This window comes from Vanessa tameamea, chromosome 7 (assembly GCF_037043105.1).
Source record: "Vanessa tameamea isolate UH-Manoa-2023 chromosome 7, ilVanTame1 primary haplotype, whole genome shotgun sequence".
NCBI lineage: Eukaryota > Metazoa > Arthropoda > Insecta > Lepidoptera > Nymphalidae > Vanessa > Vanessa tameamea.
Window position 1 is genome coordinate 610,173 of NC_087315.1, and position 10,934 is coordinate 621,106.

At 32.0% G+C, this 10,934-nt stretch overlaps 1 long non-coding RNA gene across 1 annotated transcript; it reads right to left on the minus strand.

The window, feature by feature from the left end:
• Positions 1-4,442: 4,442 nt before the first annotated feature.
• Positions 4,443-5,963, minus strand: LOC113392212 (uncharacterized). Its single transcript, XR_003368391.2, has 2 exons — positions 5,469-5,963; positions 4,443-4,563 (listed from the first exon to the last, which is right to left on the minus strand). It is a non-coding gene; the product is annotated as an uncharacterized LOC113392212 (long non-coding RNA).
• Between the last annotated feature and the right edge of the window lie 4,971 nt (positions 5,964-10,934).

Genomic DNA, 10,934 nt, shown 5'->3' on the forward strand with positions numbered 1-10,934 from the left:
TGATCTGTTGTGCTAGTTTGGCTCAAATTTTTCCATTCTATGTGTAACGAAAAAAATGTAAATTCTGACCAACAGCACGAAAATTATGATCGGTCTTAATAGTGAAGATTATCAATTATAAATTTCTATTTTGAAAGTTGTAAATTTTAAGATGTTTGTGTGCGTTTTGTTTACAATAAAATTACAGACAAACACTTCTATTTCATTGTATATATAGTTACTTACATGGAACATTAAAGTGTATTAGTGTAAATATGTCGTACGAAATTCAATCTATCGTTAAAATTACATATATAAGTATATGATGATATAAATTGACTAACAGATTAATAATAAGGAAAAGATAATTGAACTAAACATCGCCGATTTGGTCATTTTTATGAATGTATGGAATATATTTTAAAAATTAAAATAATAACGATATTATAAGCTCTATTATTAAAACAGATTTGAAACAATTATTTCTCATCTTACTGATATTATAAATGCGAATATTTGCGAAGATGGACCGCTGAACGTATCTGAAATAAATTCAGCAGAGAGTAATTACCAAAATTACCTAACATTAACGACGGTAGTCCATGCGGACAATGCCGCGGTTGCAAACAAGTGAATTAATTAATTTTTTTTATGATATCGGTAGGCGGTCTAGCAAATGAGCCACCTGATGGTAAGTGGTCACCACCTTAACACAAATATTAACCATTCCTTACATCAAGAATGCGCCACCAACCTTGGGAAGTAAGATGTTACGTCCCTTGTGCTACGTCACTGGCTCACTCACCCTTCAAGCCGTAACACAACAATACTGAGTACTGCTGTTTGGCGGTAGAATATCTGATGAGTGGGTGGTACCTACCCAGACGGGCTTGCACAAAGCCCTACCACCAAGTATATATAATAATAGTTTCGTAAGGGTATGATTATTTTATCTTGACCTTCATTTACTTTCATTAGCGATTTATATTCTAATCGAATTAGTTTCATCTTACTGAGAAATGTAATCAGAAACCGTTACTTTTTCCTTTTCCTTGTACTAAGATGCTGTGTTTGGATTATCTCAATTATAGCAACCTTTTCATGATGTAAACCTGTAAAGGTTACACTGCTGGATTAATGAAATTGGGTGGCACAAAATGAATTGTATATACAAATTATTTTTTTTCTTTTATAACATTTGTAAGGGGAATGGACCTTCTGGTGGAAGTTGAGTATAAAATTTTAAATATTCCTTACATCGCCTATGTGCTACCAACCATGGTAACAAAGTTGTTATGTCCTTGTAGTTACACTGGCTTACTTATCCTTCAAACCTGATAACAATAATACTAAATATTGCAGTTTGGCAGTATAATATAATGTGTGGCTTTAAGCCCTACCACCAAGTAATATGCAAAGTCAGTGCTTGCCGGGATTTGAACTTTCTATCTTAGGTTAGATTTTAAATGCTAATCACTGGGCTAACTTGGTTCAATCTAAATTATATTAAGTAAAGCTGGCGTCTTAACGTCGTTCCAATAAGAAGTCATGATTCTAAGCTCTTTTTCATTAACCAAATGATATTATATAACTTATATTTAATCAAATTATCAAAAACCTACATGAAAATAAACGAATACTTACTCCACGCTTTTTTATCAACCTGTATATAAATAAGATTTGTGTCTGTTTTCGTATCAACTTCAATCAGGTTTTAACCGAATTAATGTTGATGCTCAATGTTTAACTTGTATGTTTTTTTTATGTTTATCGATCTTTCGAAACTTTATTAATATTAAATTTGTATAAACAATATATTTTCTTGGATTTCAATTTATTTTTTAATAATGTGATAACACATTTTGATGGTTTGTATGGTATAAGTGCCAACCAGTAGCCGATGTTTAATTCTTAAGCATAACATTATATACAGTTGCGTTGACTTGGACGAAAAACGAACACTAAGAAAGATCGTACAGCATGCAAATAGTGGAATGTTAGCATGGTCCGCAACCCTCGCAGTAATCTCCATAAGACCCATACATTTCCCTTGGGGTATTTTAACACTGGACTGTGAAGAAAAAAGATAGTTATGATTTTGCTGGATAAGAGTATACTAAATTTTGCAAACAAAATGAACCTTTTTATGTATTTTTAGCAAAATCTGTTTAGTAGCTATAACTTATATCGTAAAGTAGATATAATTACCTCATAAAACATCTTATGCAAATCAAACGCCGTTAAATCTATAAATTTCGGAACTGCACTTTTGCGTTTATCTTAATCTTAGTTGCTTTCAAGAAAAATATGTTCATCATTATATTGATGTGTTAGTACGAATATTGTACTTGTTATCATGAAATGATAAGGCGGACAGGCAAATAGGTCATCTGATGGTAAGTGGTCATCCCAGGTATTTGCGTCGTAAGAAATTTTAATCACTCCTTCTAATTCACTAACCACCCTTATGAACGAAGTTATTCCCTTGTGTCTGTAGTTACACTGATTAACTCATCCATCAAGCCGTAACATAACAATACTAAGTATAGTACTTTAGTTCTAAAATATTTGTTGGTGGTGGATGGTACCTACCCAAACGCCTTGCAGATAGCACTACCACAGAGTAATACTGGAAGAGGGTAAAACAATCATAATAATAATTGTAGTCGCTAGTAGTTGTATTGATGTAAGAAGCTAGAAGGAAAGTCATTAGGTCATTTTAACATAGTGATCGTTGATGAGTGTATTTTACTATTGTGTTTTATTTTGAGTGTATAACATGATCTAATCTTTCCATTTATGCAACGTCGATGTATGTGTGATGTGTTTCAATTTCCACTACAGCTCTTCAAATAAAACATATGAAATGGAAACCTAAAAAAACGCTCGTTATGAAGTTTTCTAGTACACACCGGAAGTCTGAATTATTGTTTTCACATAAAACGAGTGTTCCATGCGAAAAATTAATAGCACGTCAGTTTTCCTGTTATTTCTATTAGGTTGTGAAAGACATGGGCCCTCTCGAAAATACTAAATAGTGTACTTGTAAACATCAATGTAAGTGTTAATACTCATCAGGTTAGAAGTGTTTCTTTCCGAACCGGTCGTAAATTTCTGACTGACTGATTAGTTAGATGATCATTGATACACTTACTTGTAGACGACCACAAGACAAACACGTTTAATGCAGATTTTGTTATTATTCAGGAGAACAGTTTTTGTAAATTTGGGAATGTGTATACGTTGCCTATATTCAGAAAGTGATGACTATTTTGAGAATAGACAGAAAAAAATTACAGTTTAATAAGAAAAATGGTACCAATTATTACTTTCCTGGAGGGTAAAGTTACACCATTACGATCAGTTAGGTTATTTGGATAGTCAGGGCAGCAAAACATCCACTCCATCATACTTTGTTAGATTATCATCCCTTATTACGTTTTAGAACCCAATTTTGTTGAATAATGAAAAATAAAAAACAATATTAAGTTCCGTTGTGAAAGGCGAGTACTGTCGAAAAACATAAGTAAAAAAAAACCTTATTTTTGTGATAGGTCTTAACTACCATTAAACTATTTGAGCCCATCTTGATATCAGTTAAGACAAACGTTCTCCTAAGTAAGATAGAGGGAGAAAAAAAATATGAAATACTGAAGTGTAAATGAAATACCACGATAAATTAGAAAACGTCTTAGAACCTTTGTGTACTAGACTATTGATATAATGTCATATATATTATGCCAATAGGATAGGAGGAAATAAATCTAAATGGACATTCGATTTCTTTTGGAATACTTACATTTGTATTTTCAGTAAGCATGTTTGATAGAATTAATTTAAGTATAGCAAATTTATTTTATAAGAGTGCGGACTATTTATTATTGATCAATTCAAGTCAAAGTTTTTTTTTTAGTTTTTAAGAAGTGTTACACATGTAATTTATTAAAATGGTCGGTTTTGTTCAATCAATATTATTTATTAGGTAGTCTACATAACTTATAAATCCTTTATTGTTCATTGAAATGCCGTCGTGCAATTTGTATATTTTTTATACTATATAAATTAATAAATACGACCGCAGTAAAATATTAACTTTTAAAACTTTATAATATTCAAAGGTTTATTTTTAAAACTCGAATATGTTTAGCGTTGCTTTCATCGCAATAGGATAAACGCCATTATGGTAAACTTTGATTGTCTGTCTCGATAGACTGTCAAAGATAAGAACACGTCGAAAAATATAGTGCCTAACAGTTGTCCACTAAGTACACGCACACTAGTAAATAATTATGACAATTGGCGAGTGTCAAGCGTAGCTATCATTCACACCAAGACAATAATTGAATCGATTCTTTTAGTACTTTTGACATTATCAAGGTGATATATAAATAATCTAAGATGCTAAATATGTAAACGTGAAAATAAATAATAAGAAGTTTATTACTTGGAATAAGAACACCATGTTATTATATATAAATCTTTATTTTATAGTACCATTATGTTGCATACATTTCCACCAACTAATGATAATGACCTGATGTTCTGACGTCAAGAAACCAGTTCCGAAGTATGACCCGACTCAACCTGAGAACAAAAGAAGAAAACTTTATTAAAACCTTAAATAATACAACCTCTTTGGAACAATTAAATATCTGTTTAAATTTAGATTCACCTATTATTTTTATTTTATGTATCGTAAACATTCTATTACTATTAAGAATTAATTTTATAATAATGTTATTCAAAAACTTATGTATTAAGTATATTTTTTGTGAATTTTTTATAAAGTTACTTTTTATTTTATCTTAATACATTCAAACGCAAAGGGAAAAAACATAATTGCTTAAATAATCAACTGATTAAATCTAGGTTACAACTTAATAAGTATTTAATCAATAGTAGAAGTAAACAAAATAATAAAATCGTATTGCATAATTTAACCTAATTTACAAGGTTTAATCAAAAACATATTATCAATATAGACCAATATTTGTCGCCGTCTATTGGGTGTGATTAAATTGACCTGCAGTTATGTTTTTATAAATTGGTTTCAAATTGTTTCAATTAACTACAATTTATTCTTTTAAGTGAATATTTTTTGCCAATGTGGACAATTATATAGTATCAAAAAATATTTATAAAGTTTCAAGTCCAAGATCTTACATGTTAAAATTATAATGATAAAGACCTACTTCGAAGGATTGGAATAATTTATGTATTTATGAAATTGGTCTGAGCTAATATATATGGATACGTTTTGTTTTCTAATTGAATTACTGAAAAATAATAAGACATAAGTATATACAAGGCATTTCAGAGAAGGTTCTATTGATATATAGTATTATTATAGCTGCGTTTGTCAGTTTCATTAGTTTTTAAAATTATGCTATTGACGTGATAAACGTGAACTTTAAGTTCTTGAACATCTTATACAAATTAAGGGCGATGAATGATTAGAAATATTTAAATAATTAAAAATAAATACCAACCTTTTTGCGAGTAGACCGTAGCAAAATTTTTATTCACAAAAAACTTCACAATATACCCGTTCATCTCTTCAAGCTGAACTTCTGAGAACTATCCGTGGTACTATTTGACGACATAGAGGAATCACTGCTTATCCTCTTCGTCAACGTCTTCTTCCTGAAGCTCAGTCTCGTTTCACCCTTGATGAACTTATCAAGGGCCTGCCTCAACACTGAGTGTTTCCTTTCGAACGGATTTGTATACATTTTCACTGATTGTAAGTTTTAACACGTCCGTACGCTTCGAGTGTTGGCTACAGTATGGTAAACGCCGGTACCTCTTGCTGTTAATATAAGTGACATACGTACATATGTCGCTGCGCAGGTCAATTATGTGGACTGTCTGCGTCAGAGTTTTTTGCGGGTTTATTGTTTATACCTGTCGCAAATCGGTGTCAGTCAATATATGAGTTTAACGATAATAAAGGAAACTTCAGAAATTGGTCAAATTAAAGAAACAAATAATGTTATCGTGTGGGAAAATTTCAGAGTCGTTTTTTAATGCCGACTAATTCACCGGTGAATTCCTCGTGTTGCGTTGTTATTGATTCAAATTGAAATTTCGACGCAAATAAATTTAATAAGATTAGTTAGAACACATTCGTCTTTAACTAATTTAATAATATTATTGATATAAATGTTACGTCATTAAATTTTAACTTTTTGTGGTAAAGACGTTGTTGTTGTTGTTCAATAGAATATCTAGTTTGCGCTTAGAAGGGCCTCCTTTTAAATGCGCCGTTTATTCGTACAGGAGTATTTCCCTCTAATTTACACGTTACTAACTACGTTCAATTTTAAATTTGGAATCATTTAAATTCAATTACAAGCAGCGAAAATATATTGTACACAACAACTTACAAATCCCCAAGTTTCACTTCAGGATATATTTTCCTCTCAATTTTTTTTTTAACTAGCCTTGAACTCTACTAACATATATAACTTTGGAGATAAGAGTTTCTAAAATCGGTTCACAATTGGTAAAGACATCAGGGAATATTTACACATAAATACGTATTGATAACTGGCTTCGTCTGTGGAATCGGGTAAAGAGGGAAAAGAGAAATTCTTTATATCATTATCACCGGCTGAATACTGCCTGAAAGTGATGGCGTGGTATAAGTTGTCTTGTAATATTTGCCTACCTGTCGTTGCCTAGAGCTTATTCCAATCGAAAAAGTAGTAAAGAAAAATAAACTTTATATAAATTCTTCATGAACATAGTTCTTGATTAATGTATGTATCTTTATTGCAACGAAGTTCTTTTACACGGATTATATATTATAGTAGAGTCAGTTGACTCTACTATAATCCGTGTATAATCCGTGACTGACTATAAGGAAAAACCGTTATGCCTCCAGGCGATCCTTCCCTCTCTTTCCATTTCTTGTTGTCTCTTTCTCATTTTTAGTGTTCAAATAATGATAACAATTTTCAACGGATACATTCGTATAGCGAACGACATAATACGATGACATACATATGTATGTACATATGTTAAGAGCATTTAACTTTATTAACATCCGATACCGGACTATTCACTACAATAAAGTAAAACCAAAGTCCTGACGGAACTGTTAATCATTTAGAAAATGGTCACATAACTTATTGAAAACTAGCGATCAGCCTCGGCGTCCCGCGGGTGGAATATATTAATAAAGGGAAGGATGTGATATAAATATATAATTAATCGGTGAAGTATTTATTAGAATTGAATTGTTAGTACCGGAGATTACATACAAAATATTTTTTTTTTTACTTATTTATATAATGAGTATACAGAAAAATATTGATACCGTCATCGTAATTATTAGAAAACTTAGAAATAATAGATCGAGATAAAACTAGCTTAAGCTGAATTGTTTATAATTCATCTCGTTTTAAGTCAGTCAAGAAAAACATCGTAAGGAAACCTGCATGTGTCTAATATTTAATTAAAATTGGCATCATGTATCCACCTAGCCGCATTGGAGCACTGTGGTGGAGTTAGCGCCAAGCATTCTCCTCAAAAGGAGAAGAGCGTGGCCTTAGCCCAGCTGTGGCTCATTAAGGCTGTTACTTCATTTTAAAATTCGCTCAGGTGTTACAAATTAATCCATTCGCCTTAAGATTCATCATCCGCAGACTTAGACAAATAAAGGATACCTTCAATTATATTACAGATGACAGAGCTGAGAGATTTTTTTATCCCATGAGAAATGTTGCTAGGAATGAAAAATAGAATTTAAAATAAGTTTTTAGAGAATTATATCATATTAATCTTCATAGTAGGTAGCCTACTTCTATTTCCACTACAAGCTATTTTTGAACTTGCTTAATTGGGAGTTACCGATAAGAATAGCTGCGCAAAAACCTCACATACAGTACCCTGTAATTGCGGAGAAAAAATCATTAAAAATATACATTCTTCAAAAATAAGTCAAAGATCTTTATAAAGTTACTTCATATTCCATTTTACATAAAAAAAATATTGGCAGATGGCTTAGGAAAAAAGCCAATAATAACAAATTCAGAGGGTACTTTGCAAATTAATTTCTATTATTTCTAATTGTTTTTATTTATTTTTTAAGTATTTCCGATAACGATTACCGAGAAGAAGGTATTCAATGTAACTCAAATGAAGCCATTTCACTTATGTATTTACCTAATGATCGATTTAAAATATTACCTATTCAATATATTTCTCATCTACAAATCGAAGAACACAAATCACACGATCTTATTGAGCGTATTTTGACATTCTCAAGAGAGACTAGCATACGTAGGATATATCATAATCGAATGCATTTTTTTTTTGCTCAAACATAGGTCATATCACCCTCCTGCCCTCATTCCAATTTTACGTGGGGTCGGCGCAGCATGTCTTCTTCCTCCATACTTCTCTGTCCGATGTCATCTCACAAGTAACATTCTTTCTAACCATATCGTCTTTCACACAATCAAAACAAACAAAGGTACACGTAGGTATTAATGTAGCTTAACGTTTGATACAGTTCTGTAAAATGACTATTCAAAAGTGCCAATAAATGTCTTGAATGAATATTTTGATTTTGATTACTAACTCTCTCTGTTATCACCCGATAAGATCTGAACTACCCGTAAAAGTTCAGGTATACTTAGGTATATTTAGATTATTCGTAAACGAATACGAAACGTCATATGGTAGGGGTATATAGTTTCAATGAATTCCCAATTACGATAGCACTTTACTTCATTCCAGATACCTTTGGACCACACACCGTTTCTCGAAGCAGGTGAGTAAAGGCTATAGATATATAGACCGTACAAATCACTGTAGATGAAACCCTCTTAACACGGAAATTCCGTAGCTATTTAATGCATCCAACTTGCTCGCATCAAAATCTATTTAAGCGTTTGGTTCAACCGTTTTGCGGTTTTACAGTTATTTCAATTGACTGGTTAGCGTGTCAAGCGAACGGTCCATTAATATCTAACTACACTGAAAATCTCGTCTTCAATCTTCTAAATATTCCTTCTTTTTCAAGTCAACGTTATAAAATGTACTTAAAGTTGAATAGTTCGTATACAAATGTATTTCATATTTTCTTTAGATTCCATTAGTGAGTGTTTTAGTAACCGATCATTCGAAAACGGCCAAATCGATATTTCCTGTACCTCAATTTAATGTTTATTCATCCAATGTGATCTAGCTGTTTTCGACTAATCGTTATGTTTATTAGAATGTCATCTGTGTATTTTTTGCATTTACTTGTTGGTAGGGCTTTGTGCAAACCCGTCTGGATAGATATCCTATCCTCAAATATTCTATCGCCAAACAGCAGTACTCAGTATTGTTGTGTTCCGGTTTGAAGGGTGAGTGAGCTAGTATAACTACAGGGACATAACATCTTAGTTTCCAAGGTTGGTTGCGCATTGGCGATGTAAGGAATTGTTAATATTTCTTACAGCGCCATTGCTTCTGGGCGATGGTGACCACTAACAATCAGGTCCATTTGTCCGTCTGCCTACCTATATCATAAAAAAAATTATACTCATAATATAATGGACTCAATATCCGACGCGACTGGTAGTTCAGGACGCAGGACTGGCGGCTTAACGTGATTTCCGAAGAGTGTAAACAATGCTAATTTTAAAAGTCTGGTCTTCTACACAATATTTGTTATCAGAAAAACCTCAACATTTTTTTTAGTGACTCGGGCTGGTAGCCTGATCCCTTCTGGTATCTGGTCTGTTAACTCACAAGATAATTAATTTATACGGGACAATTATAAAAATTTTACGTGTATTTTAAAATTTATGACCAGTAAATAAGTTCGATGTGTATTTGGTCACGTAGATGAATATATAAATTACAAGGACTGGATGTCATGGCAACGGATTCACAGTCCAAAGATAACGTTATTGTTTATCACTCAAATATTATATTGTAATAGTTACAAAATAAAACCTTGTTCTAATTTAAGTCAGATATTATGTAATGATTAACATGCATGTATAAAATAGGATCACGTTGATTTTAATCGAAGGTCACAGGGTCAAATGCAGGCAAGCGTGTTGTGGTTAAAACATAGTCAGGAAACCTGCACGTGTCTCTTGAAATTTTGCATACAAGAATTGTAACATATGTGGTCAAATATAATTTGATGACCTCCGTGGTCGAGTAGTGTGTACACCGGTTTTCATGGGTACGCCACTCCGAGGTCCCGGGTTCGATTCCCGGCCGAGTCGATGTAGAAAAAGTTTATTAGTATTCTATGTTGTCTTGGATCTGGGTGTTTGTGGTACCGTCGTTACTTCTGATTTTCCATAACACAAGTGTTTTAGCTACTTACATTGGGACCAGAGTGATGTATGTGATGTTGTCCAATATTTATTTATTTTATATTTAGTAATATTAAGGAAGTAGCTATATTTATTTTATAACGTTTATTTAACGATTACTTTGTATGTCACAAATAAATAATATATAGGTTTAATATAAAAATTGGTTTGGGTCGTAGTTTTGTTCTGTTTTGTTTTGTTTTGTTGTCTGTTTTGTTTTGTTGTGGTCGAAGTTTTGTAATAGATAAAGAAATTCAAATATGTAACAACTTCATTTGTATTGATAAAAAACGTAAGAAAGTGGACGTGACGCGTGCGGCAGATGTATCCAAAACACTGGAGGATGAATTTCTCGCTCGATATGAATCCTATTTTAATATTATACGTGCAACAGTTGAACGGTAGCTGGAGGCTTTTAAATACATGTTTTCCCTCAAACGCTGACGGATGATAGTTGCAATATAACTAAGTTATAAAATAAACAATTCTATCATTTAGTAATATCATGGTGTAAAGTGCTATTTTTTGTCCAAAATCATTCATCCAATCATTCATCCAATCATTTGGGTGTATTATTAATCACAAGGATTTGTTTCTTAAAAAAATGTATTTGTTGATTTTGGCATA